This window comes from Pleurodeles waltl, chromosome 3_2 (genome assembly GCF_031143425.1).
Source record: "Pleurodeles waltl isolate 20211129_DDA chromosome 3_2, aPleWal1.hap1.20221129, whole genome shotgun sequence".
NCBI lineage: Eukaryota > Metazoa > Chordata > Amphibia > Caudata > Salamandridae > Pleurodeles > Pleurodeles waltl.
The window spans coordinates 12,972,323-12,999,107 of record NC_090441.1 but is presented as its reverse complement, the minus strand read 5'-3'; the positions used below and the strand labels follow the sequence as shown (position 1 = coordinate 12,999,107).

General features: G+C 43.0%; 1 protein-coding gene across 1 annotated transcript in view; it reads right to left on the bottom strand.

Moving 5' to 3' along the window:
* The window catches only part of DUSP14 (dual specificity phosphatase 14), a 151,827-nt gene extending 127,906 nt beyond the window's left edge, over window positions 1–23,921 (bottom strand). The window contains exon 1 of the mRNA XM_069226577.1: window positions 23,732–23,921. The gene's annotated coding sequence lies outside the window, so the exon portion shown is untranslated. The remainder of the gene's footprint in view (window positions 1–23,731) is intronic.
* Window positions 23,922–26,785: the final 2,864 nt, after the last annotated feature.

The window sequence follows — 26,785 nt, the reverse complement described above, 5'->3', positions numbered from 1 at the left end:
TATTGTCAAATACAAACACTTTTACAAGACACAAACTGAACCAACCTACGGTCCACACATTTAGCAACTGCTTGCATAAACCAATTCCCCACCTTGCACCTGTGGCAATTCTCGCTCGTGAGATTTCCTTTACTGCTGGCCACTGCAGAAGTGTGGGAACAGAAGCCACGCGCTAAGTGGGGACTGTAACTATGGCACTAGGACACCATGATTCATTTGGGCACTATACAAATTGGTTAGAGCCCCAAAGTTTATTGTAGAACCCTGCAGATGAACTCCTATTACTGTGTGAAGTATTTTCTTTGGTTGTGCTGTTTACTTCTCCTTTTACTAAGACAAGCACTGGGCTGGAGAGTAGTGAACTTTATCTGTTGTTTGACTGCTGAGTTCGGAGTCACCGCCCCCCAAGCTATATCCCTAAGAAGCCTTTGACTGCTCATCCTCATTACCCTGAGAGTCAGCTGTAGAAAGGGTGCACTTGGCCCAGTTTGCCGAGCCATAGTAGGGCAGACAGGGGGACACCAGAGAAACGACCCCAACCCCCACGGTTTGCATAACTGATGTTACCTCTTCAATTAGACCAGGGAGCTATATGTTGTTCTCATTTACATTCCAAACTCATCTATTTGAGATTAAGGATTCATAAAAAACAGATGTTACTCTGAGGCAGACGTTTTGAACGCTCTCCGAAAGCAACAAAACAAATAAATAGTATTAGACATGTAACTGTGAAAAGAACATGTAGAGGTCATTTTAAACTAGGTCTCTTCTTCACATTTAAATAAATAATTGAACTTCAAGTTACTCAAAAGGAAAACATTTTACAGCCCAAGGATGGTTAGCACATTTAAAACATCCTTTTCACTTTAGTAAATCAATTATGCTGCTTGGCTTTTTAAAAGAGGTGACAGCTTCCTGTGTTAAGAGTAAGGGTTGCTTAGTTATTGCAGCCATGAATTCATGTCAATAGATTCCTTTATGTTTGAGAAACATACACTCTAGCAATAAAACAGTCAAGCTGGGATAACGTGGTTTTCTTGAATGGAAAAGGATATCTTGCCAACCCAGGTAAATTTATAGGTATAACAGGTTGTAAGTCCAGTTCTTATCACACACCCTTGCCACGGTCACATAGGCTCCAGCAGCTACTGCCAAGTACCACTTTAATTTTTTCCACATGGTTTCGATCACAAGGTTACTGCTTTTCAAGCGCTGCTTAAATCTTTCAATATTTCCCAATACAAAGCCAACCATTACTTCACACTTACAACCACTGTGCTTGCAGAAGCAATGGTATTTAAGCAGTGGCCATACTGCTCATTTGAATATTATGCCAGTTAAAAGTTTCTAACAAAGCACTATGTCACACGCAAATTACCTTTTTTATTCCTTGTGTTGCATCCTCAGATAGACTGCATGTTATTTGAAAAAGGTTCCTCTTTATTCCTAAAACCCTGCACGAAAACAGACCTTCTCTCAAAACGTCTGATTGTCACTGATGTTTTTTTTTTTAAAAAGGTGACACTTTCCTGGTTTCCATACTTGCGACCCTTCTGTCACTGAACACAGCCTACTGTCACATTAATCTCTTTAATTGCCCTGCTGCAATTTGCACAAATCTCCTTGAAAAGATCATACAAATCTATTTTGTAAGTAAGCAATACCCCTCTATCCCTTTTAGCTCACTTGTTAATCCCACCAACCATGTGTATGGATTCACAAACCCCCTACTACTGATTACAGCCAAGTCATGTTAACTTCATCTACCAAAAAGAAACTGAACTAAATGTATGGAATGTTACCCCTGAGACCACAATATTAATTCCAATAACACATAATAACCAGTAACACAGGACTGACCAGTAAGCTTGCTGCCTCGCATAAAGCGCTTCAAAGCCTCATCAGGGGTTGTAAGCGCTATATAAATACAGTTACAATTACAAGTACTAGGTAAATTGTCTCAAACATCTACGTTTGTCCTAGACCCACTGCAGTGGCATTTGGTAATCCATTTAACACAAACCAAAGCCACGAAAATACTCACTTTGGTAAGTTATGAAACTCCGCCCTTATTAAGCAACAAATTCAAAATATTCCCCAAACTAGGCACCCCAAAACACGATCAAAGCTGATCACACAGTAAGTGAAATCAAGTTATTACAATTATCTCATCAAATCTTCTCTCTCTCTCACATGGTGTAGCTTTATGGCTGTTCACTGGAGCACAAAGATGAAACGTTTCCTAAATAAATATCCTATTTCACCAGACCTACCCCTGGACAGGTCTGTACTGCGAGTTTGTCTCACTGCGTGGATGAAGGCTTTATGACGTTGATGACAGGCCAGGTTCTCCACGAAGCGGAACACAAGCAACCCAGGATCGGTGATCAACAGCCCGGCTAACCGTAAGGCATTTTTCACCATGTGAGACTACAAACATGGGCAGAGGCGCCTATCGAGGCTGCGCAGCTCCACACATTGTGTTCATGATGTGATATCAGCCCTGGCCAGGTGGACTACGTTAATAGCGCTGCTATAGTGTGGCACGCAGTGGCAATATGCGAGCTGGAATATCTGCACAACCTCAGAACACTTTGAGGGAAGATTTCGCTCAGATGGGGGTGGTTTCTTAAAGTCCCAGTGGAAATCTCAATATCATGTGCATGGAGATCTCCTCGGTAAAACTGGGAAACATTAGATATCATTCTAGGCCTATGCATCCAAAAGGTGAAAGACTCAACTCAGGCTGCTGGGACCGCTCATTGCGTTTACCAAATGTGTGTTTTTATGCGCTGGAGTTGAACAGCCAGGACTGTCAATTTTTTCACACATCTCACCACTACCTCTTTTTTCTCTCATACAACCTTCTAATCAGAAGAGGCATAGCGCCTCGATTCATCTGACAAAACCCAGAGGTTCAAGTCACTGTTTCAGCAGAGACAGAAGGAAGACATTATGCAGAAGAGATTCCTCAGAAGTGGCCTGGGTGAATCGGAGAGTCAAGAAGTGGTAACCCGGATATATGGCACTGATAAAGCAAGTTTCTAAGGATGATAAAAGGAGCTTCAGTTCAAACTTGGTAACACAAATTAGAACTTATGCAGAGGATCACGCCAACAATGTTCTCTCGCCTTGAGTGAGCCCCTTATGGCAACCGTTGATGGGTTGGCAGTCATTTTGTTGCAGCCTGCTGATGTGTGAGGAAGTGTACTGAAGATGAGGTAGTGAACTGATGTGAATGAGAGGCAACCCAGTAGCTGGTCAATGATGTACTGCACTCATATCTCCCAAGCGCAACGCTACCTCAGGTGAGCCACCCTTTACCACGTGACGCCCAAAGCCAAGGGGGCTGAATGACGTCCATCCTTGCTTTACAGGCACTGCAGACTACCAACGTCGACTCACGGCAAACTTCAACCACTGCATGCAACACCACAGGGAACAGCCATATTGTATCCATGCTACTCCACATGCTCACTGCACTTGTACCTGTACCAAAGCAAAGAACGAGGCAAAAGTGGCAAAACTCCTGAAATGCTACTATTAAGAGGCAGAGGCATTCATTATATGTGCAAACTTACTAAACTTATAAGGCCTACAAGCAGGTCAGGATTAAGACCTTTAGTGGCCCTAGGCACTTAAAAGATTTTGGTGCCCCCATATATCTAATTCAAAATATAAACAATAACAAATATATTTTTCAAAATGAAACAAAACTTACAGTAAGATGGAAAATAATGTTTATTTTTGTATACTTCCACTTTATATATGAAAAGATTTCTCCTAATTTTTTTCTAATTGCAACTTCTTTGATCAGATCTTCAAAATTAATATTACGTAGCACATCTGCTTCTATACTTAGTAGAGATGAGGCATCCAGCCGGCCTTGTTGCATAGTTGTTCTGTTGGGATTTTTAATAAACTTCAACTGAGAAAATGGATGCTCAGCTGAGCAATTTGTGACCATTAATGTTAAAAAATATATGAATGTAAATGTCTACACTCGGATAAGCACACTCAATATTGTCTTTTACAATTGCTTTATGAAGTTCAGCATAACAATCTCTTTCTTCGTAGATCACTTCTTCTCATCTCAGTTTCAAATTTGTCAACAATTGTGTAAAAGGTGGTGATACAAAAGTAATCTCTGGCATTCAGATATACCTCTGGTGCATCTCCGTCTCTGGGTAGCTTCTTTCTGATACCTTTTCAAGTTTGAGCTGGCTTGTAATCAACATTTGGTAGCATTCCCTTTGCAGCTGCTTCATATCTTTCAAATTCATCTTACGAAGTGTACAGCTGGTCACACCTTGTGGCAGTTACCAAATTCTAATTTTGTTGTATTCCCATGATTAATGTATATAATTAACCTCTATTATTACTATTTTATCATTTTTATTGTGTGTGTTTGTATGTTTTTTTTTTTTAACCTTATCGGTGCATGGGCCACGACCACTGGCCGACACCACTGAGGGGTTTAAAAAATCCTCTGGTGTTTTGCACAGGATGATTTTTTTAAAATTATAAATCCCTCAGGAGACGCGGAAGAGCTTCCACATCTTCCCCAGCTCATCTGTGATGTCAGCACTGCACAAGGCGCACTGACGTTCCAAATCCCCACCGGAGCAGCCATCGAGAGCAGGTAAGGTGTGCTCTAGCAGCCAGTGGGGTTTTAGAGGCATTTTAGGTGCCCCCCATGTTTGTGTGAGGCATCACTGGAAAGAGGAGAGTCTACTTTTTCCAGTGATGCCTCACACAAACAGATTCCGGCTCGTAGATCGCGCCGCCACTTGGCCACCAGGGATAGAAAAGGAGGTGGTTGGGGGGTATATAGGTAAGTCAAAAAACTTTTTTTTTTTTTTTTAAATGGAAACATGGTCCTAACTACATATTTTTTTATATATATATATATATATATATATATATATATATATATATATAGAGAGAGAGAGAGAGAGAGAGAGAGAATGCTACTTACCCAGTAAACATCTGTTTGTGGCATGTAGTGCTGCAAATTCAAATGCTGTGCATAAGTCTGCTACCTAGTGTTGGGCTCGGAGTGTTACAAGTTGTTTTTCTTCAAAGAAGGTTTTTGAGTCACAAGATCGAGTAACTCCTCCTCTCGGAGATAGTGCGCATGGGCATCGAGTCCTTTGTCAGATTGTTTTCCCGAAAGGAGGGTGTAGTAAAGCGTGTAGAAATGTTTATGTACATATACATATATATAGTGAAGAAGAAAGATGTCCATGCAATGTATAAACATATTTACAAAATATAGTACTACAACAGCCACAGGCTTCTGGGGAGGAGGGAGGACACACGTGACTCTACAGCACTACATGTCTTCTGGGTAAGTAATATTTTCTGTTCGATGGCATGTGTAGCTGTACATACACATGCTTTGCATAGACTGTAAAGCAGTCCTCTCCTAAAATAAGTGGTGGCTAGCCTGTAGGAGTTGTAGTAGTTTGAAATAGTGTTTTAAGCATCATCTGTCCAACGTTTGCTTGCTGGCGAGATAACACATCCACACAGTAGTGTTAAGTAAATGTTTGTGGTGTAGATCACGTGGCTGCTTTACATATATCTGCTATTGGTATATTTCCTAAGAATGCCATTAAATCTCCTTTCTTTCTAGTGGAATGTGCATTAGTAGTTACTAGAAACTGTCTTTTAACTTTAAGATAGCAAGTTTGAATACACTTTAATATCCATCTAGCTAATCCTTGTTTTGAAATAGGATTACCCTTGTGAGGCTGTTGAAATGTGACAGAGTTGCTTAGTTTTTCAGAATTTTTTTGTTCTATCTATATAGTACATGAGAGCTCTTTTAACATCAAGAGCATAAAGAGCTTTCTCAGCAACTGAATCTGGCTGTAGAAAGAAGACTGGCAATTCCACTGACTGATTGATATGAAACGGCGAAACAACTTTTGGTTTATTTTCTTAGGACTTTTTTGTTCTTGTGAATTAGAAAGAAAGGTTCTTATAAAGTGAATGCTTGATATTTCATTAACTCTTCTTAAAGAAGCGATTGCTCCTAAGAAGGCAACCTTCCATGATAGAAACTGAAGAGGGGAAGAATACTTTGATTCAAATGGTGGTCCCATAAGTCTTGTGAGTACAATGTGAAGATTCCAGACAGGAGCTGGTGGTGCTCTAGGTGGAATAATCCTTTTAAGACCTTCCATAAAAACCTTTATAACAGGAATCCTAAACAGAGAAGTAAGTTGTCTGTTTTGGACTTAAGCAGCTATTGTTGTTAAATGGATTTTAATAGAGGAGTATGCAAGATTTGCTTTTTGTAAGTGTAGCACATAACAGACAATATCCTGTACTGAAGCTTTAAGTTGGTTAATGTTTTTGGGCTGACAACAATAGAGAAAACGCTTCCATTTAGCTGCATAACACTGTCTTGTTGTAGGTTTGCGTGCTTCCTTTAGAATATCCATATATTCGGAAGCAAGCTGTAAGTAGCCAAATTCTATGACTTCAGGAGGCAAATCGCCAGGTTGAGTATGCTGGGATTGGGATGCCTGATTTGACCTTTGTTTTGAGTCAATAGATCTTGTAATTTGTGATGTAGTACTACAGACAGATCCAACAGTCTTGTGTACCATTGTTGACGTGCCCACATAGGAGCTATGAGTATCATGGTGAAGGAGGTCTGAGTGATCTTGTTGATGAGAAATGGAATTAGTGGAGAGGTGGAAAAGCGTAAGCAAATATCCCTGACCAATTCATCCATAGAGCATTGTGCTTGGATTGAGGGTGTGGGTACCTGGATGCAAAGTTTCGGCATTTGGAATTTTCACTTACGGCGAAGAGGTCTATGTCTGGGGTTCCCCACATTTGAAAGTATTGTTGAATTACCTGTGGGTGAATCTCCCATTTGTGTACTTGTTGCTGCGTCCTGGTTAAGAGGTCTGCTAGTTGCCTGTGTATTCCTAGAATATACTCTGCTAGTAGATGAATGTGATTGTGAATTGCCCATTTCCAAATTGTCTGTGCCAAAGGGGACAATTGAGAGGAGTATGCCCCCTCCACACCCCCTGTTTTTGCAGATAATACATTATGGTCATATTGTCTGTCCTTATTAACACTGTCTTGTGTGTGATTTGTGTATGGAAAGCTTTGAGTGCTAGGAACACTGCTAGTTATTCCAAGTGATTTATGTGAGAAGTTTGTTGGATTGAGTCCCATTCCCCTTGTATGGTGAGGTTGTTGAGATGAGCTCCCCACCCTATCATTGATGCCTCTGTTGTGATTATGATCTGTGGCACCGGGTCCTGAAAGGGCTGTCCCTTTAATAAGTTGGCGTGATTCCACCATTGCAGAGTGATAAGTCTGGCGGTCCAACAACACTAGATCCTGAATGCGACCCTGTGCCGAGACCATTGTTGAGAAAGACACTATTGTAGTGGTCTTTTGTGCAGGCGTGCATTGGGTACTATTGCTATGCAAGAGGCCATCATTCCCAATAGTTTAATGACCAGCTTTACTGTATTGTAGTTGAGATATGAGATTGCAAAATGCTTGAATCCTCACTGGGTTTGGGTATGCTAATCCCAACTGAGTGCTCAGAATTGCTCCAAGATACAGTTGTATCTGTGCTGCCTGCAGGTGAGATTTTTGATAACTGACTGTGAATCCTAGCTTGTGTAAGGTGTCCACTGTGTACTGTGTATGCTGTTGACAGATTTGAATTGTACTGGCTTTTATGAGCCAGTCGTCAAGATACAGGAAGACATGTATGTGTTGTCTTCTGAGGAATGCTGCAACTACCACTAGGCATCTGGTGAATATCCTTGGTGCTGTTGTTATTCCGAATGGAAGTACTTTGACCTGGGAGTGCTTTCCCGCAGTAACTAATCTTAGATATTTTTCAATGTGCTGGATGTATGGGAATGTGGAAATAAGCATCTTTTGGATTTAATGCTATCATGTAAACTTGTTTCGGTAGTAAGGGAATAATGTCTTGTAGAGTGACCATGTGAAAATGTTCTGAGAGAATGTATTGATTGAGGGGTCTGAAATCTAAGATTGGCCAGAGAGTACCATGTTTCTTTGGTATGAGGAAGTATAGTGAATACACTGCAGACCCTTTTATGGAATATACGTACCATCTCCATGGCACCTTTGAGAAGTAGTGATTGTACTTCCTGTTTTAAGAAATTGAGATATTCCAGAGTAAGTTTGTGTGAATGAGGGGGAATGTTTGGTGGGGTAGAGATGAGTTCTAGGCAATAACCATGTTGGATAATTGATAGAACCCATTGATCTGTAGTAATGTTGTGCCATTGCGGGTAAAAATGTTCCAGTCTTCCTCCCACACGAGATGTATGCACTGTGGGGATGTGTAAGAAGTCACTGCTTTGTTGAGGTGGAAGAACCTCTTGGCGTGGTTGATTTACCTTTTCCTCTGCAATTATTTCCTCTGTAAGAGCCTGAAAAAGGAACCTCTGTTGTAGAAGTGTGGCCCTTGTTTTTGTTGGGATGTGGATGGTTAAGTGGTTGATGTTTTGAAACCACCTCTAAATTGTGGCCTACAAAAAGTTCCCCCGAGTAAGTGTAGTGTATAACGCACTCATAGCTTTAGCAGTTTCTTCCTTTTTAAGTTTCTCTATTGTGGTATCAACATCTGGTTCAAATAAATGTTATTTATTAAAGGGCATATTTAATACTACCTGTTGTATTTCTGGCTTAAAACCTGAAGCCCTTAGCCATGCATGTCTTCTAATGATGATGCTGGTGTTGATACCCCTTGCCGCTGTATCCACTGCATCTATAGCAGATCTCATTTGGTTATTGGAAATAGCCTGCCCTTCCGCTACTATTTGTTGTGCTCTTTTTTGATGTTCTGGTGGAAGGTACTGCAACAAGTCTTCCATTTTCTCCCAACGAGCCCTATCATACCTTGCTAGGACTGCTTGAGAGTTTGCATTCCTCCAACGGTTAGCAACTTGAGTTGCTACCTTTTTACCTGCCTCGTCAAATTTGTGACTTTCCTTGTCTGGAGGAGGAGCATCCTCTGTAGACTGGCTATTGGTCCGCTTTCTTGCTGCACTGACCACTACAGAGTCAGGCAGATGTTGTGTTCTAATAAAAAACAGATCTGAGTGTGCAGGTTTATATTTTTTATCCAACCTGAGTGCAATGAGTCTGGATTTTACTGGTTCTTTAAAAAACATCCTCTGCATGTTTAAGCATGCCTGAGAGCATAGGGAGACACAGATACTCTTTATGAGTAGACGTTAAGGTATTAAATAAAATTTTAAAAAACATCCTCTATGGGATCTGCATGAAGTTGTGCATTATGAGAAGCAGCTGCTCTGGCTATAACCTGATTGTAAGAAGTGGTATCTTCAGGGGGAGAAGGCCTTGCAGGGTATAAATCAGGATCATTGGAAAGAATGGGATCCGTGTCATATATATCCCATGGATCTAGATCCTCTTGAGTATCGTATAAATCATCCCTATGTGGTGAAACAGGGGATTGTGGATAAAATTGTGTGGGTGGGGTGGTGGTGGTGGAGTATCAGGTGGTGGTGAAGCAGGAAGTAAAGGAGAATGTGGTGGTGAAGGCTGTTGCAGTGCCTTTGCAAGGAAAATAGTGTTTTATTCAACATTTCACTTTCACCTTTGCAGGGTATTCTGGGTATAAAAACTTTGAGGAATCATACAAGCCACACCTCCGTGGACTCCCCCAAGTGTCTAGTTTTCAGAAATGTCTGGGTTTGGTAGGTTTCCCTAAATGGTTCCAGATCCCAGGACTAATTAGTACACTCACCTCAGTTATCATTATCGCCACAGTACGTTTTTGGGCCCTTCCCTGTTACAGGTACTTGGCCTACCCACATAGGTGAGGTAAAAAATGTATTGGGAGACTTGGGGAATGGTGGATAGAAGAAGTTAGTGGCTTTCCTCAGATTCCAGAACTTCACGTCACTGAAATGTGAGGAAAATGTGTTTTTTAGACACGTTTTCAAAGGTGTCTGGGCGACAGAACTTGGTGAGAGCCCCACAAGATACCCCTTTCTGGATTCCCCTGGGTGTCTAGTTCTAAAAAATGTATAGGTTTCCTAAGGTGCCGGCTGAGCTAGAGGCCAAAATCCATAGCCAGGCACTTTGCAAGAAACATGTCAGTTTTCACTGGAAAAAAGTGTTGTGTCCAAATTGTGTTTTGGGGCATTTCCTGTCACGGGCACAAGGCCTACCCACCCAAGTGAGGTACCATTTTTATCCAGAGACATGGGGGAATGCTGGGTGGAAGGAAGTTTGTGGCTCCCCTCAGATTCCAGAACTTTGCATCTCTGACATGTGAGGAAAATGTGTTTTTTTAGACAAATTTTGAGGTGTGCAAAGGATTCTGGGTGACAGAACCTGGTGAGAGCCCCACAAGTCACCCCATTATTGATTCCCCTGGTGTGTAGTTTTAAAACATGCATAGGTTTGCTAGGTTTTCTTAAGGTGCCAGCTGAGCTAGAGGCCAAAATCCACAACTAGGCACTTTGCAAAAAAAAAAAGTGTCTATTTTCATTGGAAAAATGTGATGTGTCCACATTGTTTTTTGGGGCATTTCCTGTCGCAGGCACAAGGCTTGCCCACGCAACTGAGGTACCAATTGTATCAGGAGACTTGGAGGAACACAGAATAGAAGAACAAGTGTCATTGCCAATTGCCTACATTTATGCCTTCCAAATGTAAGACAGTGTGTAAGAAAGAAGTCATTTTAAGAAATACTCTGTAATTCACATGCTAGTATAGGTACCCCTGAGTTCAGAGATGTGCAAATAATCACTGCATCTAAACTCCATATCTTGTGCCCATTTTGGAAATACAAAGGTTTCCTTGATACCTATTTTTCACTCTTTATATTTTACCGAATGAATTGCTGTATACCAGTATATAATGAAATCCCATTGCAAGATACAGCTCATTTATTTGCTCCGGTTATCTTGGGTTCCTGATTAACCTACAAGCCCTATATATCCCCTTAACCAGAAGGGTCCAGCAGACATAACTGCATATTGCTTTTAAAAATCTGCCATAGCTGGAAAAAGTTACAGAAGAAAACATAGAAAGAAATGGCTGGGTTTTTTTCAACTCAATTTCAATATTTTTTTATTTCAACTGTTACTTTCAATAGCAAAACCTTGAAGGATCTACACAAATGACCCCTTGCTGAATTCAGAATTTTGTTTAGTTGTCCGGAATCAATCATTGGTTTCACACCCATTTCTGTCACTAACTGGAAGGAGGCTGAAAGCACAAAAATAGTAAAAATGGGGTATGTCCAGGTAAAATACCAAAAACTGTACTGAAAATGTGTTTTTCTGATTCGTCTCCTCTTACTGAAAGCTGGGAAGATGGTGATCTTAGCACCGCAAACCCTTTGTTGATCTGTTGATCCCATTTGCGGAGGGGGAAAAACAGATGCTTTCTTCTGCAAGACTTTCTCCCCATTTTGGCTAATTTTGCAGTCTCCTCCAGGGGAACCCATAAACTCTGGGTACCTTGAGAATCCCCAGGATATTGGGAGGAAAAAAGGACGCAAATTTGGCATGGATAGTTTATATGGACAAGAAGTTATGGGGGCCTAAGCGCGAACTACCCAAAATAGCCCAAAAAAAGTGCTCAGCTGTGTGGACAGCAGCTAAGGGGTTAATTTACTGTGGGAGCTGCTTTTTGTGGAACGCAGTTCAACTGCACTATTTGCAGTTTTGCATCATATAGTCCACGGTAAATCCGTCAGTGGAAAATTTCTGTGGTGTCTAGTGCTTATATTGCTTAATGGTTAATCCAGCCGTGCCTACAAGAGTAACAGTGTAAGTAACCTACTCTCAAATGGTCTCTAATGTAGAGATCCAGCCTAAATATGACAAATATTCATCGGCTTCCCTTAAACAGAAGGAACAAATTGCTGGATTTTGCCTTTGACATTTGCTAAAACAACATGTTACAAGTCCTTGAATTTATTAATGTTTAGTATGTTTCTTGGTACACAGGCCTCGAACAGTGATGTTTGGAAACAAACAATAACAGTGCAACACTGGAGTAATTGAAAAGATGGACACACATGCGCAGAACAAGGGTAAATGCAATGTACTTTTGTCCTGTCCATTTGAAACGTGGTGATGTATACAATAAAACTTCAAATGCAAATGATGACATGTTCTCCTGCCCTATTGTCTTGACTTCACAAACACTAATCCTGTGAAGTATTCCTAAATAACGGGATTCGGTTCTTACAGCGGTACTTGCCCTTCCGACTTCTGTGCACTCCATCCTCCCTCGTGCTCCCCCCACTAAATCACTAGTAGAGGCTAGAGACCACTGCTTAAGCAATTTCTCCAATTTGAACTTCAAAACAAATCACAAAAATACAGAAGCAAGCACACAAACAGATACACAAATTACAAGGTATTAGATTTAAATCACATACAAAAATCTAAATTTTATTTTTAGTGGTAAAGTTGGAGCTTTTCAAAATGTAGTTTTATTTCTAAAGTTGAAGCAATATGCTACACTCGAAAATACCACTTTAACTTTTTTGCTTCTGATGCGTGCCCTCTTTTAGCTGGTGTCTGCCAGTGCTTCAATTGAGCAGGGTCAGCTCCTCCATTAAGGCGGAGAAGCAATGGCCTCCCCGCCAGCAGCGGCAGCTGCAAAACCTTTAAAAGAAAATGATAATAAACTTTTTTATTGTTTCCTTGTAAAGGGGTGGGGCCACGGGGTGACGAGCAGTAAGGGGGAGTGCACAGCACTCCCCCTCAACTGAGCACGTATGTTTGGTCTGCCGTCCCGGGGTGGCCAAACACACATGCGCAGTAGGCTCTCACCAGCCCAGCAACACAGTTGCCGGGCTGGGGAGAGCCTGCACAGGCTCCCATGCTTCCTGGGAGCACCTTGGCTGGGCGCTCCCAGCCAATCCTGACGCTGCTCTGAGCAGCGTCAGGACTGGCCGCAGGGCAGGCTGGGAGCCTGTGCCTGTAGCAAGGAGATGGAGGAGCACAGCGGTGCACGGCGTTAAGGGAAGTATTATTTTTTTTTAATACATTTTATTTTAATCCCCCCCCCCCCACGCCGGCCTGCCCCTTCTGCTTGCCGCGAGCCGCTCCTGCAATTGAGGCTGCCAATCGTCCATACTAGATTACATTTGCTGTACTTTTGAGTTTGCTGTACTGACTTTGCTCCCACAGAGCAAGATAAGGACAACACCTTAATGTTTAACCTTTAAGTTTAATTGCTTTCCCATGAACAGCGCGTTTTAAAATGTTTAATGTATTTTTTTTTTAACATATTTATTATAGTAATATTTAATTTTCTAAACAGTCTCAGACTCCAGGTTAGGAAACAATGCCTTATTGCAATATTGTGGATCATGCTGCAGCACACGACTAGATCAAAGACGTCTCAACTCAACTGTGTCAAGTATGCGGACAGAGGCAATATTTAACGAGATCTGCATAAAAATGTCAGTGGAAGGATGTTCGTCAGCAGTCATTTCTTCAGCAAGTATGCACTGTGTTTTGAAGAAAATCAAACGTATCACCTCTGCTGTCCCAACATACACGATAGGAACAGTTTTGTTTGTAGAATATAATAACTATGTGGCCTTGTCTCCTAACAACTACGCTCTTTCTAGTAGACATGGTATCCACTATGATGGGCACTGCGTAAACTGAAGGCATCCTACACATTTCCAAGGAAGTTGCAGATCATGTTGGAGAATGAGGTTTTCAGTGCAACTGTCCAATCGTCCATTTTCAGGTTTCAAAAACACATGGTCCCCTGCCATAAATCATATCACATGGGGTCTATTGCCCCTTAACGCTGGAAAATCTTACAGAGCAAATATTGCACTCAGTTAACTTTGGCTACAAGTTTACACAGTGTCGCACAGCACCGATCATCTTTCACTTTTTGCGAATTAAATCTGCCTGCGAGACACTTTGCCTGCTGATGACAGCCTGAGGTACAAAAATAGAGCACTGACAAAATACAGACGTGGGGGTACAGCAGCACCGAGATTGCTGCTGAATCCCATCTGTGCTTTTCTTGAATCGAGCGAATCCACAGTGACTCGGTACTAGCAATAGCATTCAGAGCTTGGTAAGATGAAATATATACACCCCTCACCTCTGCACAGTAACACCACCTCTTCGGTTCTGTGGTCCATTTTCGCCTTCGGCCAGTTATATGCAAGTCATGTGTGTCTGAGGGCGACAAATGCAATTGCAGAGAAAGCGAATTCTGTTTGACGGAGGCCCGCCACTGCAGCCAGCCACTAAACACGTTTATATTTATGCCGTGTCCTCAGTTTCTATGCCACGTCATCAGCTGCCTATGTGAAAGCAACCTTTTGGGTTAAAGGGTCGCAGCATTTCAGACCTTCAAGATTGCTCAAGGGTGGCAATTCATTTACTTCCACTGCGCAGGAAATCAGTATTGATTGTGTTGCTATGTGCAAATGTAGTGCAACAGAGAGCAGCCACCGAGCAGGGATGCGAGAGCCAATACTATCATTAACCACTACACTTTGTATGTATTTATGTATGGTATTTCTACAGCACGAAACTAGCCAGAAGGCAGAAGAACCCTGCCTAGCTAGCAGATTTGTTCAACCCCAAACATTATTTATGTAAATGTCCAATAGGTGTGGCTCGGAGGACAATCTCCCGACTTGCATTTCTACTGTTTCGAATCACTGAAAATGATGCGTTAAGCTGCCTAATGAGTGCGTCTCGGCATGCTGCAAGGCGCACCTGGCTGGTCGCCGTCTTCTTCTACGTACACATCACAGGCACTGGAAGTAGGAGTGCGGGCGGGGGGGAGGGGGGGGGCATTCCTTGAAATAACTATGCTGGACTTCAGTAGGTAAATTACCAATAAAAAGGTCTTTAAATTGTGTGTTTTTCTTGTCACATTTACTCTACGTTTAAAAGAAGAGGTCGAATATCAGTCAACGTCTTCTTACACATTGCTGCATAAAGGGAACTGTGTGAACTTGATGGCATACATGGAGTATGGCGCGAAAGGCTGTAGGACAACACACAACACAATTTACATACCTGTAAAAGAACTGTACAAATATTTCAAAATATGTCATCAGTTAGCAAAGAGGAAATAAAGCACATTTTTGGGGAATTCCGAAGTGTGATTGAAACAAAGTTTTAATACAAATAAGTCACTGTACTAGGTGAATCGCAAATGATAAATATTCGTGGAAACCCCCACACATTGCCGATCTTTTGTGCCCTACATAGTTGTGTTAGTAAAATTGCAATCCCAGTGCAAATATGCTGACCATTTGAATGGAAAATGTGCCACCTGTGAATGACAGTGCACTACTGCACCATGATTTAGTATATATTTGCAACAGTGTGCTCCAAAATGTGCGACCACCCACATTCCACACCCTTATAAAACTCTCCTTATCAACCAGCATGGCCCATTTGCTAACCTTTTTCTTTGCGAGACACTTGGATTTTTCACAACTGCTATGGCTTCAGTGGTGCAAGATTAATGACAGCACCCCTACTCTGAAAAGTATTCCAGTTCCACTGGTACACACGCACCGAACCCTTAAATTAACGATCTCCAGCACAGCCAGTAGTAGCAATTTACAGATTTGTCTTTACAAATGTTTCATGAATTCTGTTCAATGATATTTACATGCTCTTTTAAGGGCCTTCTAGTGTTATCTTAGTAAAATAAATCCAAATTAGACCATTGGAATTCTGAGTGTTTTATTAAAAACAATGGAGTAGCTCTCGCCTTGTAATGGCTGGTATAAGACTTCTAACCCAACATTCCAACGTCTGTCTTACTGTTTCTCCCTTTTTAATTTAGAACATTCTACCCTTAGGGCCCTATTATGAGTTTGGCGGACGGGAAAGCCAGTCTGCCAAACTTTCAACAGGGTGGCCTCCGCTGGTGTTATTAAGAGTTTCCTGCTAGGTCGGAGGGTGGAAATCTGTTTCTGCCTGCTGGCCTAGTGGGAAACAAGCTACAGCATTGTCTCCAGCTCGTAATCGAGCCGACGGCATTGCTGTAGCCTGCATATTCACTGTCTGCAAGGCAGACAGTGAACATTGCGATGGTGCTGGCCAAGGGAGCCCCTGGGCCCCCCCTTGCACCTGTTCTCCGCCAGTCCTTTAATGTCGGTGCTACCGCCATAAAACCGCTGGTGGAGAAGGGGGTTGTAATCCCTAGGGCAGCACTGCTTGCAGCACTTCCCTGGCGGATTAGGACCGCCACCAACCTTCAGACCACCGGAATCTGAGATCCTGGCAGAGCTGGCCATTCCCTGTTGTTACGACCATCAGAGTTGTAATGTGGCAGTTGGACTGCCGCACTGGTGGCAGACCGCCACCGTGAGTGTGGTGGTCTAAAGACTGCCACAGTCATAATCGGGCCCTAAGTGTGACCTGACAGTGACCTGGTGCAGCGACCTGTAGTGAAAAAGTGTGCATGCACCCTTTCACGCAGGCTGCAATGGCAGACCTGCAGAACACTTTACATGGGCTCCCAATGTGTGGCATAATACATGCTGCACCCCATGGGAATCCCCTGGTACCCCAATGCCCTGGGTACCATATACTAGGGGCTTACATGGGGGCACCAGTATGCCAAATGTGGGGTGAAAACTGTTCCAGTAACCATGTTTGAAGGGAGAGAGCATAATCACTGGGGTTCTGGTTAGCAGGATCCCAGTAAACACAAACACACTGACAACGGGCAGAAAATGGGGTTAACCATGCCAAGAAAGAGGGTACTTTCCTACAGGGGATACTTAGGTGCAGGGGAGGGGGGCTCCTTACTCTTACTGCAGCCATCTGCTGGAGTTTGAGGGAGGAGATGGATGGCTATTCCATCAGGCCCACCCACCTGCCCTATGTTTAAAGATCTCTAGGGGTCTTGCTGGGCAAGTTATGGGCCAGTCTTTCATGACGTTCGTTTGCCGCAGTAGGGCAGGGTGTAGTTTCCCTTAGCAGTATTTTTTTGGGGGTGGGGGGAGACAGGGGGTCAGGTGTGGGTGCCTCCACCCCTCAAGAGCTTAGGGGGACCCAGAGGGAAGGGAAGAGTAGATCTGAGGAGGTGGAGCAAGACAAAGTGGAGTTCTTTTAGAGATGATTGTTTGGGTGAGAGAGAAATATTAGAATGTGCAGAAAGGGCTGTGAAAGATGAAACAATGAACTTGCCGGGTATGGGGATATGTTTGGGGGTATGTTACAGAAGATGGGGACTTTAAGGGGCAGGGGGTGTCAGGAGTTCCAATATGTATTAGCAAGGATTTTTTTACATGTTTGTAATTAATTGATTGATGACGACCTACAAGCCTGTCCTAATAAAGTGGTCTTTCTGGTTAGACAGCCTTGTGGTTCTGTTTTATTGCGCGGGTATATTATAGTAGTGACAGTGACTTCGAAGAATTGCACCCCAACTTAGATGGGTACTGGTCTCCACCTGGCCTAGAAGAACTAATTCAACACTCTTCACCCCCTACTAACAACAGATGTACCCACACCAATACTTGGAATGGCAAGGTACGGACGGGCTTCTGGTCTCTCATGCCTGCGTAAAATAACTATTTATTTCTTACGTGTGGATTTTATCATTACTAATGAAGCACCTTAGAGCAGCCACAAAGAGACGCATGTTAGCTCTTTACAAAACGCCAATAGTAAATACAATTAAACACAGCATGGCTCCAGCTGTGGAACCTGAGGCATCACTGCTATTGTTTTTGTGTGCGGTGCTTCATGGCCTCCATGTCACCATAATGTAAAACAACATTGCAAACAAACTGCTGGTGTCTTAAGCGTTCAGTTCAATGGTACCTACTCTACTGAACTGCAGCAGATACCCAGTTGGGTTTGAGAACAGGTGACTCGATCTCCACAGACGCAGGCACTCAACCCACAGAACTGTCATTCTGATTGAATTATTCATAAATGCGATGCTTACTGATGGATACAGCAGTAATCTTGGGGTGGGACATGCTGTTTAGGGTATAGTTGCACAAGCTGACAGGAGTGTTTTTTTTGTGGTTAAATAAGCTTTGCCTAAGAAACAATTTAGCATTACATCATTAAACCTGAAAAAAGTCACAAGGTAATTAAATGACTACTGTTTGTACCAAATGCTTTACACTGACTTAAAAAAAAACCTCAGCCACACACAGACAGACATTAGCTTGCATCTAAAGCAGACAACATCCAGCAGTGACCAGACATCTTCCACCTTCGCCTGCTAAGGACGGTATTTTAATGTAAGTATAAATGGTGTATGTATGTGAGGATATCAGTGTTTACTCAACCAGTATTCAATATAATATAATTATGGCATTCCTACAATGCAGATGTGGAATACAAGACCAATGGTAGTTCTGAAATCAATTGATTGAAGAAATATTTTCACTTTCTTTAGATGAGACCAGACCCTCTTGGGTACCTTGGAGATGGGTACCTTATATGGGTACATATAGTAGTGTCAGAGGTAAAACCAAGTGATATGGCATTGGGTGCAAGTTGTTTTTCTAATCTATATAGGTCAATTTCACTGAGCCAGTTGTAGGCTAGTCCCTGCTTGTTCTTGGCAAAATAGCAGGAATTCTGTTTGACGGGGTTAGATACAACATCCATAAACTTTCAGCCGGCTGCATGTCGTGTCACCTTTCTTCATCCCTTGTTTCTAAGCCAATAAGACCAGTTCTAATCCCTTAAACTCAAACTGGTGCGGGAGCACATACTTTATACCGCCCAAGTAAAAAATGATGCAATTTTTTATAGGGACAATAACACAAATTCTGTGTTTTGTGTCATGGAACGGGGAAAACACGTTGTGTGTGATTCTACCCCCATTCTGTGCTGCAGATTTTCGCATGGAAAGGCCATACCGCACGGGGTGGTATTGCTACTCGGAAGCAGTAACGAGCCAGCTGTAATGATGACTAGGCTTGTTTGAACTTGTCGGGTATTACTTGCAGTGGGACAAAGAGAAACTACAAATCGCAAAATGCTGATGGGTGAAAAACGAGGTTTGGCTGACATTCACTTGTGACATGAGATGGGGCCTTCTGGCAGCTATGCCGATCCCTTGCTATTTAAATTTACCTCCGCATACGTTGAATAAAGATTGGGTTGCCAATGTGGCAGGCGTTCTTGTCTCCAGGGACGCCGGTCCATCGCTCCATATTTCACTGAATGACAGTAATTCTTTTGCCTTTCCCCTCTCAATTGATTCCAAGATGTGGACCAGAGCCAGGTGATTCACCCTGGACACTACACTTCTTGCAAATGCAGCAGCTTCTTTCAATTCCAGCTTCCATTTTCACCGGGGAAATAAACACGGCAGAATAAATCACTCTGCCCAAACCCACGATCACATTGTTATTTTCAGAAAAAAACATAACTTGAGATCATTAGTCAGAGATTAATTGTGAGGCCCTATTTGTAATAATAATTGCAAACACTTTTAATTCAAAATAGGAGGCAAATACTGGTGGAGACCTACCACCACAACTCCTTCCACAACCCAAGACCACGGGAATTATACAGGAGGGTTGACAAAATTATGACGCGATAGAAGGCAAGTTATGCGGCCTGACGTAGCACATTTTGTGGCAGTATTCGTGCATAATTTTTTTACAGACTTCCATATGTTAACATTATCTTGGCAAATATTTAACCTTGTCAATATCAATTTAACATGTAGATAGAGTAATGAGCTACCGAAAGGTGACCAGTTAACATTTGCAAAGGCCTTCCACTAAGAACATTATTTTCATTAAAATCTGAACATTATGCAGCACGTGGAGGATTATGTGGCTATTGTGGAAAATTCTTAATAACGGGAAAAAACTCTGAATTCTGCTGCAGCTCATAATTCCAGTGGCCCTGCGCTCATCTTTTGACCTAAAGCTAGCCCTTATATTATTCCTACAAATCAACCTAATCCTTAAACCTCTTCCTTTCATCCTACACCAACCTAATATGCACTCTTACCCTGGCTTTATTAAAGTTCCTAACCATTTTCTGTTCCAACCCTAAACAGAACACCTACCTAAATTTTAATGTACCCTACACTGATAGTTATCTGCGCTCATCACAATGTTTTTCCCCTTCAATATTTATGTCATCTAGTTTTTTGCCCCCACAATTTTTGTATCCCCAAGATACTCTACACCTCCTGTAAAAAGACCTGCCACCAGCTCAGCACAAGGGGTAGGGGCATAAACCTGTCGAGCACTTGCCTAGCAGGTGGGCATCAGGCTCATGAGAGTTACCCTGATAGGAATTAGACTCTGTTTGGCAGGGGGCTTTGTGAAATTTACATGATAACTTACTTCCAGATCAGAAACACAGCTAAGTTATTTTAATAAGATACAAAGAAGAGCCACTGACCAGGGCTGTCAGAAGAGAAGGGCAGATAGAGCGTAATTCTCCAGGTCCAGTCCTTTTTTAGAGCGTAGAGCTCATACTGCATTTTTTTATATATATTTTGAAGCCAGCTTGCTATGTTCATCAATGAAGAGGAGCTAGCACTAGATGGTGCCAGATACTAGCGCTCTGCTGTGCTTTCTCTTTCCATTTAGGATATATTTTTCTTTAACATGGAAAAGTTGCTTGTGCTAGACGTGGATTTGCATGAAATTCATGAACTGTGCCCCACAACATCATCTGACATGCCTGCCAGTTGGTGCAATAGTTTTAAGGCACACGAGTACATACGTAGCTGCCATGTGGCCTACTGTCACGCTTGATACCCTCAGCCAGTCCCAGCCTACAGCATTTAGTTTTCTGGGAACAGTACTTTAGTTTTTTCCACAAAAACTATGGACTTAAGATCACCTGCAGGTACAGTGCTCTGAGACAGAAAGACAAAACATGACAGGGAGCCACTTGTTGGCTGTGTACTCAACTTTTTCACAACAGCAGAGGCTCACTGGAAAGGTCCAAGTGTGGACTAAAGTTTGGGAATTGCTCAGGGAAACATATCGAGTCTAAGAAAGGACTGGACCCCACAACAGTCAGTGTGGCACGCAGCTAAGGTTTGGTGTTAGTAAAGCATGTTATTAGTACGAAGATTAGTGGAGGTTATAGGTCTGATGATAGGTAGAGCTGCAACAAATGGGTGTTTTGTGCTTTTCTGAACTGAAGGAGAGAGAGAGGAGGTTCACAAGTGCTGAAAGTAGGGGTGCTGCCTCCAGACCCCAGAAATAATCAGCTGGAGTTCAGAAGATGAATGAGCAATAAAATGCCTTTAACTTTTGTGGGCATCCTGTCACATTTGCTATGACTTTAAAGAGTAAGGTCAAACATCTTCTGACAAATTGCTTCCTATTCAGAAACTGGTATTTACTTTTATTTCTCTGAGGGGATTTTGTAAAGTGATCTAAGTGACAGCGCTGTTGGGGTACAAGAAGCAAACGGAAAAGATGTAGCATATCTGGTTTTCCTAACACCCAACAACATTTAAATATCAGGAAATTAACTATCCACATTTCAAACTGTATGGGCAAGTAGGAAAGCACAAATGAAGCTCTTTTTTATAATTCTGAAGTATGAAAGAAACAAATATATTACCAGGATTAAACGAAATCAAGACATTTTACTAGGTGATGTGCAAATGATATTCACTGAAACCCAATTGCCATACTTATTCGTTTTTATACTACATATTTTTACCAAACCTGTATGCCTGAGCAAATTTAGTGGTCATTTCAACAGGAAATATACTGTCTGTGAATGGCAGTGGGCTACCTCACTAGTGCGCCAATCAATATGCACCCTCAGGTAATTATAACACTCACCACTTTCCTGCTTAATGGCACATTTGCTAAACGTGTTTCTTCTTCAGACACTTGGATTTTTACAGTCCCCATGACTTCAGTGATAGAGCATTAATGGCACCGCCCCCATTCTAAAAATTGTTCCAGCACCACTGGATGTGTTCAGAAATTGTTCCATACTCTCGGGGCAGAGATGGAGAAGGCCTAACTGCGTTGTTCTCTTTCTTGCACTTCTATACTTACAGCCTCACCATTGTTTGACACTCAATTGTTCGGCATCCTCCAGGGACTGCAAGTTTCTCAGCATGACGGTCAGAATGTTTGTGTCTGCAGCTCTGTAGATGACACGAAAGGGCTTGACGGCATCTTGGCTGGGAAAGGCAGTCAGAACACATCTATCACCCTATGTGTGACGTGGCTGAATGTGGTTGCCTTTATTAGATATGCGGCAGCATGGAAGGCTGTCTTGAACGGGCGAGAAACTTGCAACAAGGGCACGTCCACCATTTTTATGTGCAAGAACCGGGGTTTATACTAGCATTTGAAATTGCAAGAGAAGGGGGAGCTGTTTTTTTTTTTAATTCATGAGACTTATTTGGTGGTAGGCAATCTGTGGTTTGTTTCTTGTTGTGATGGGTCTTGAAGTAAAGTCCCGAGTCAATAAGATTTTGCACAGGGAAAGTATGCTTGTAGTTATGACTCGGGCTTGGGTGTGAAGAGGAGAACACACTGTATCTTGATGGGGTACAGATCGAGTTATACATGTCATCCACGCCTGATTTGCTAAAGGCCATCCCATGTGCTCCACCTCTTATATCCCAAAGGCACTGCACAAAACATTTCCCTGGCACAGCACTTGCAGTGCCATCCTCTCTGTCCAGGGCCTGGTTTCAGGGCTGTCCTGGTGGTACTGCAGGAATGGGTACTGGCTGGTCAAAGGGCATGCCCTGCATGACTAAATCATGTGTAAATAAGGCACCGCACAGAGCAAAAGGCGATGCCCGGTGGGCGCTGTGGACATTGATACTCAGCACAGGGCATGCTCTATTAGTACTACAGAAATATCAAAAAAAAGTAATGGCTGCAATATATGAATTAATCTCAGCCGCTGGTAATTACTCAGTGCTGCGCCCCTGTCCTTTGTTATTTGGAAATCACCCCCCTCAGTTTGGACCCAGACATATGCAAATTACCCTCGAACCAGCTCCAATAGGAACATTCCAGATCACACAAACACCACAATACAATCAACTTTCTTTAAATCTCATCTCGATTCCCTATACTCCCTTCACATAAATAGGATCACACATTGGATCCTCTGGAGGTCCTGCCAGCAGGGACTTTTTGGGTCAGGAGCATAAATACGTGATTCACACTGTGCATGGGTCCTCATCAGGTAACAACTGTTTATGCAGCGATCGGTCTCCCAGAATCGCGGCTTCACTGCAGTGCAGATTGATCTTCGTAGTATTAGTAACAATTTATGGTCAAGATATCGATGTCAGATGGGGATAATGCCTTACACAGTCCACCTGAAACTTGTGCACCGAGTTCCGCAGCAGTCACACTAACACGCCGTACTAAATCACGGAAGACTGGACGGAGTGATAATATCATATAAACGACTTGCTCTGCGAGCACCTCAAAACGAATGGTTTCACGCATTTGCAGTGGGTCCAATATCAAACCCACACTATGTACGGACCACAGCGGATGAAAGACGCAACCACGCACTTCAGGGTTCGAACCTGCAGGCTACAAACTAAATAATGCCTGTGGCGGAGGGGCACGGACGCAGAAAAATAAAACTATCGCATCCGATCCCCAGATAAAGTAAATTGCGTCCCGTCCCTTCTCGCCGGGGGCGGAGCCGTGCACACATTCTGAGCAGTTTATTCTGGTTAAAACGTGCGCATCTTTTCCCTCTCTTACCGTGGAGTGGTGCAAAGGTGGAGGTCGGTGGGCCAGCGGAGCGGTATTTCACCCCCGGTGCACCGCACTCCCCGCCCTTCCTCGGCAGTGTTACCTGGAGCTCCGCGCAGTTACCACAGAGACGCTGCGCACTCGGCTGTCCTCCAGGCTGCCGTGTCCTCGGCTCCTGGCAGGGCAGGGAGAGGCTGGCGGAGGTTTCTGCGAGGCGTGGCCTGGGCGGAAAACACGGCCTGGACTCAAGCGGCACCCGGCGTGTGCACCGCCCTGCCACGCACCTTAATGCCCCGAAGAAACATTGTCCAGGCCAGGGCTCGGTCTGGTCTTTTTGGACGATGTGCTTGTTCATATTCAGAACTTAGTAACATCTTCCTGCAGATGTTATCGGTGAATTATGTGCGCCCGCGCCCGTTCTGCAATATATGCTTTGAAACGTAATCGTGAATTATCCAGTCCTGTTTTTGCACCGCGGCACTTGTAGTGTAGAGTTTGTTGTAACTAATGTGAGACTGCAAGTAGTGGGTTTTAACAAAATGAAATTCCGAAAAGATGAGCAGCTTTCGCCTAACAATGCACACCCTGAGAACTCTGAAAATGGTACACAGGTTCTCTTTTAATCCATTTAAATCCATTTCATCAGCATGCCAAAATATGCAACAAAACATGGTTTAAAAAAAATGCGAGAAAGGGAATGCGGTGCTCTCCCTTCAAAAGGGGCCTACAAAGCTTTCGAATATTTTACAGTCTCTTCTGAGCTTTCCGAAACAGATCGAATCAAAGTACGTGTATATCTTCTGATAATAATGTCACTTGTGCAACAGGTGTTGAGGTTGCAGTTTTTGATAATAGTTCTTATTTATTAAGAGCAGAGAAAAGACATGGGAATCTGCAAAGCTTCGCATGTGTAAAAATACATAAAATGTTTACATTCAGAAGAAAATCACTTTTTTTAAAATTTTCTTCCGCAAATTAATTTGTAACAGAACAGTGTAGGGCAGAGGTCTTCAAACTGGGGGGCGGGCCCCCCTAGGGGGGCGTCAAGTGATCCCAGGGGGGGCCCCAGACTCTGGCCAAAATAAATATTATACAGTTAACAGGCCTTTGTTTTAAGCAGAAGCATGTTATTGCAGTTTTAAAAAGGTATCAGTACTTAACTGCAATGTTTAAATAGGTTTAGACGTATTTGAACATTGCCATGTTTATAAAATAATTATGAAAATTGATTTTTATTTTTCAACTGGGGGGGCGCGGCATTAAAAAGTTTGGGGGCCTCTGGTGTAGGGTGACAGCGGCGTAACAAAACTGGAGCCTCCCGCCCCGCAAAGAACCTGGAGGGGGCTCACCCTCCGGACTCACTCAGGCCAGGTGTTGTGCGAATACAATGAATGTACACTTACTTATCCTGATGTCCATTTGTTACAGCAATTGTACATTTAATTGCATTTAATGAGGCTCTGTTTCAAGTGTTTCAAATAGTTAACAACGTTTTGTTTGGAAAGCCAAGGCAGACTGGGCATTGTTGGAAAGCCAAGGAAGACTGGCCATTGTTCCACTCTGGCATTTTCTCAGTGGGCTGCGAGCTAGAGGGCTGCTTTTAGAGCAGGCGGAGCTGCAATGACCCAGCTATGAAAGTCCCATTGCCTCAGGTTAACGGTCATCTCCAGCAGTGTGAGTTAGTTAGTTTGATCATTTGTGCCAGGGATGATTTTACTTTCCAGTCTGGCCCTGGGATAGTAACTCAGCTTGTTGAACTTACATTTGTAATAGGGCTGTAGGGTATTGGCCACATAATGTTTTTAACATATTCATTAAATATAAATTATTTTGTGTAAATGTCCACATTATAAGTCTTGAACACATAAAGGGGCTCATTACGAGTTTTGTGGTCCCGACGCAGGACTGCCAAACTTGCAGGGAGGACGCCACCATCATGGCAGTGGCGTCCCTCCGTCCTGTTACAAGATTTTCATCGGTATGACCTGGCTGACCAGCGGAAGCCTTGGAATAGAGCGTTCCTGCCGGTGTGACCAGCAGGAACAGTGCTACGAGATAGCCATTACACAGAGGGGGCCACACACCCACAGAATGCACACTGTCTGTAAAGCAGACAGTACGCATTCCGATGGTGCTGGTTAGGGGGTCCCTGCACTACCCATGCCATGGCCCCTTGGTGAAACCACAATGAAAAGGCTTGCGGAGAACAAGATTGTAACCAGCATGGCGGCGCTAAATTCAGCACCACCCTAGCTGATTGCAACCAAGACAACCGTCACCTCATCAGGATCTAGGATGGCGTTCCGAAACTTGTAATTTGGTGGTCAGACTGCCACAGTCGTGACAGGTCTTGATTTGGGCACAGAGAGAGTTGGGGCGAGTTTCTCAAGTCCACCCCTTTATAACAGAAGAAGTGGCCACCTGAACAGGGACATCTAAAATGCAGGTCATTCAGACCTAGGAGTCCATTTTGTTCTAATGGCTGCTCAAATTTAGGATTGGGTTGAAAACACACCACTTTAAAGAACACTGCATCACAGTGTAATCCAATAACAAGCTAACTCTCCTATTATTCACTGACTTTCTGCTTGCCTTTGAAATTGTACAGTGCTCTGCTGTTGTATTTGCTAGGCTAGTGCTATACAAGTACCATATATAAACATACATATACAGCAGCATTTCCATAATGCAATCTACCCGAGACAGTCCCTTGAATAACAATGCATTTGCTATAAATATTGACAAATGGAAGAATGTTCTCACCTTTCTCAAGATGACAAAACAGATACAGCTTATTAGTTTAGGGAGTAAAAGTTAAACCTGAATGAAACAATATGCCTCGGTGTATGACGTCACTACTGTGAGTACCAGCACAGAGGTTGGGGGTCCCAAGAGCAGTGGTTCAGATAGAGAGGGGAGGAGGTTCTCCTGTGACAAGCAGCTTCGTTTTTGTCAGAGTCTCTATTTTAATATTTTATCTGACATCCACTTTGCAGCTGCTGTTAGGCACACTTCTTTGAAAGAAAGAGGAGGGCTTGGCCAAAGATTCACCAAGAGTCATCT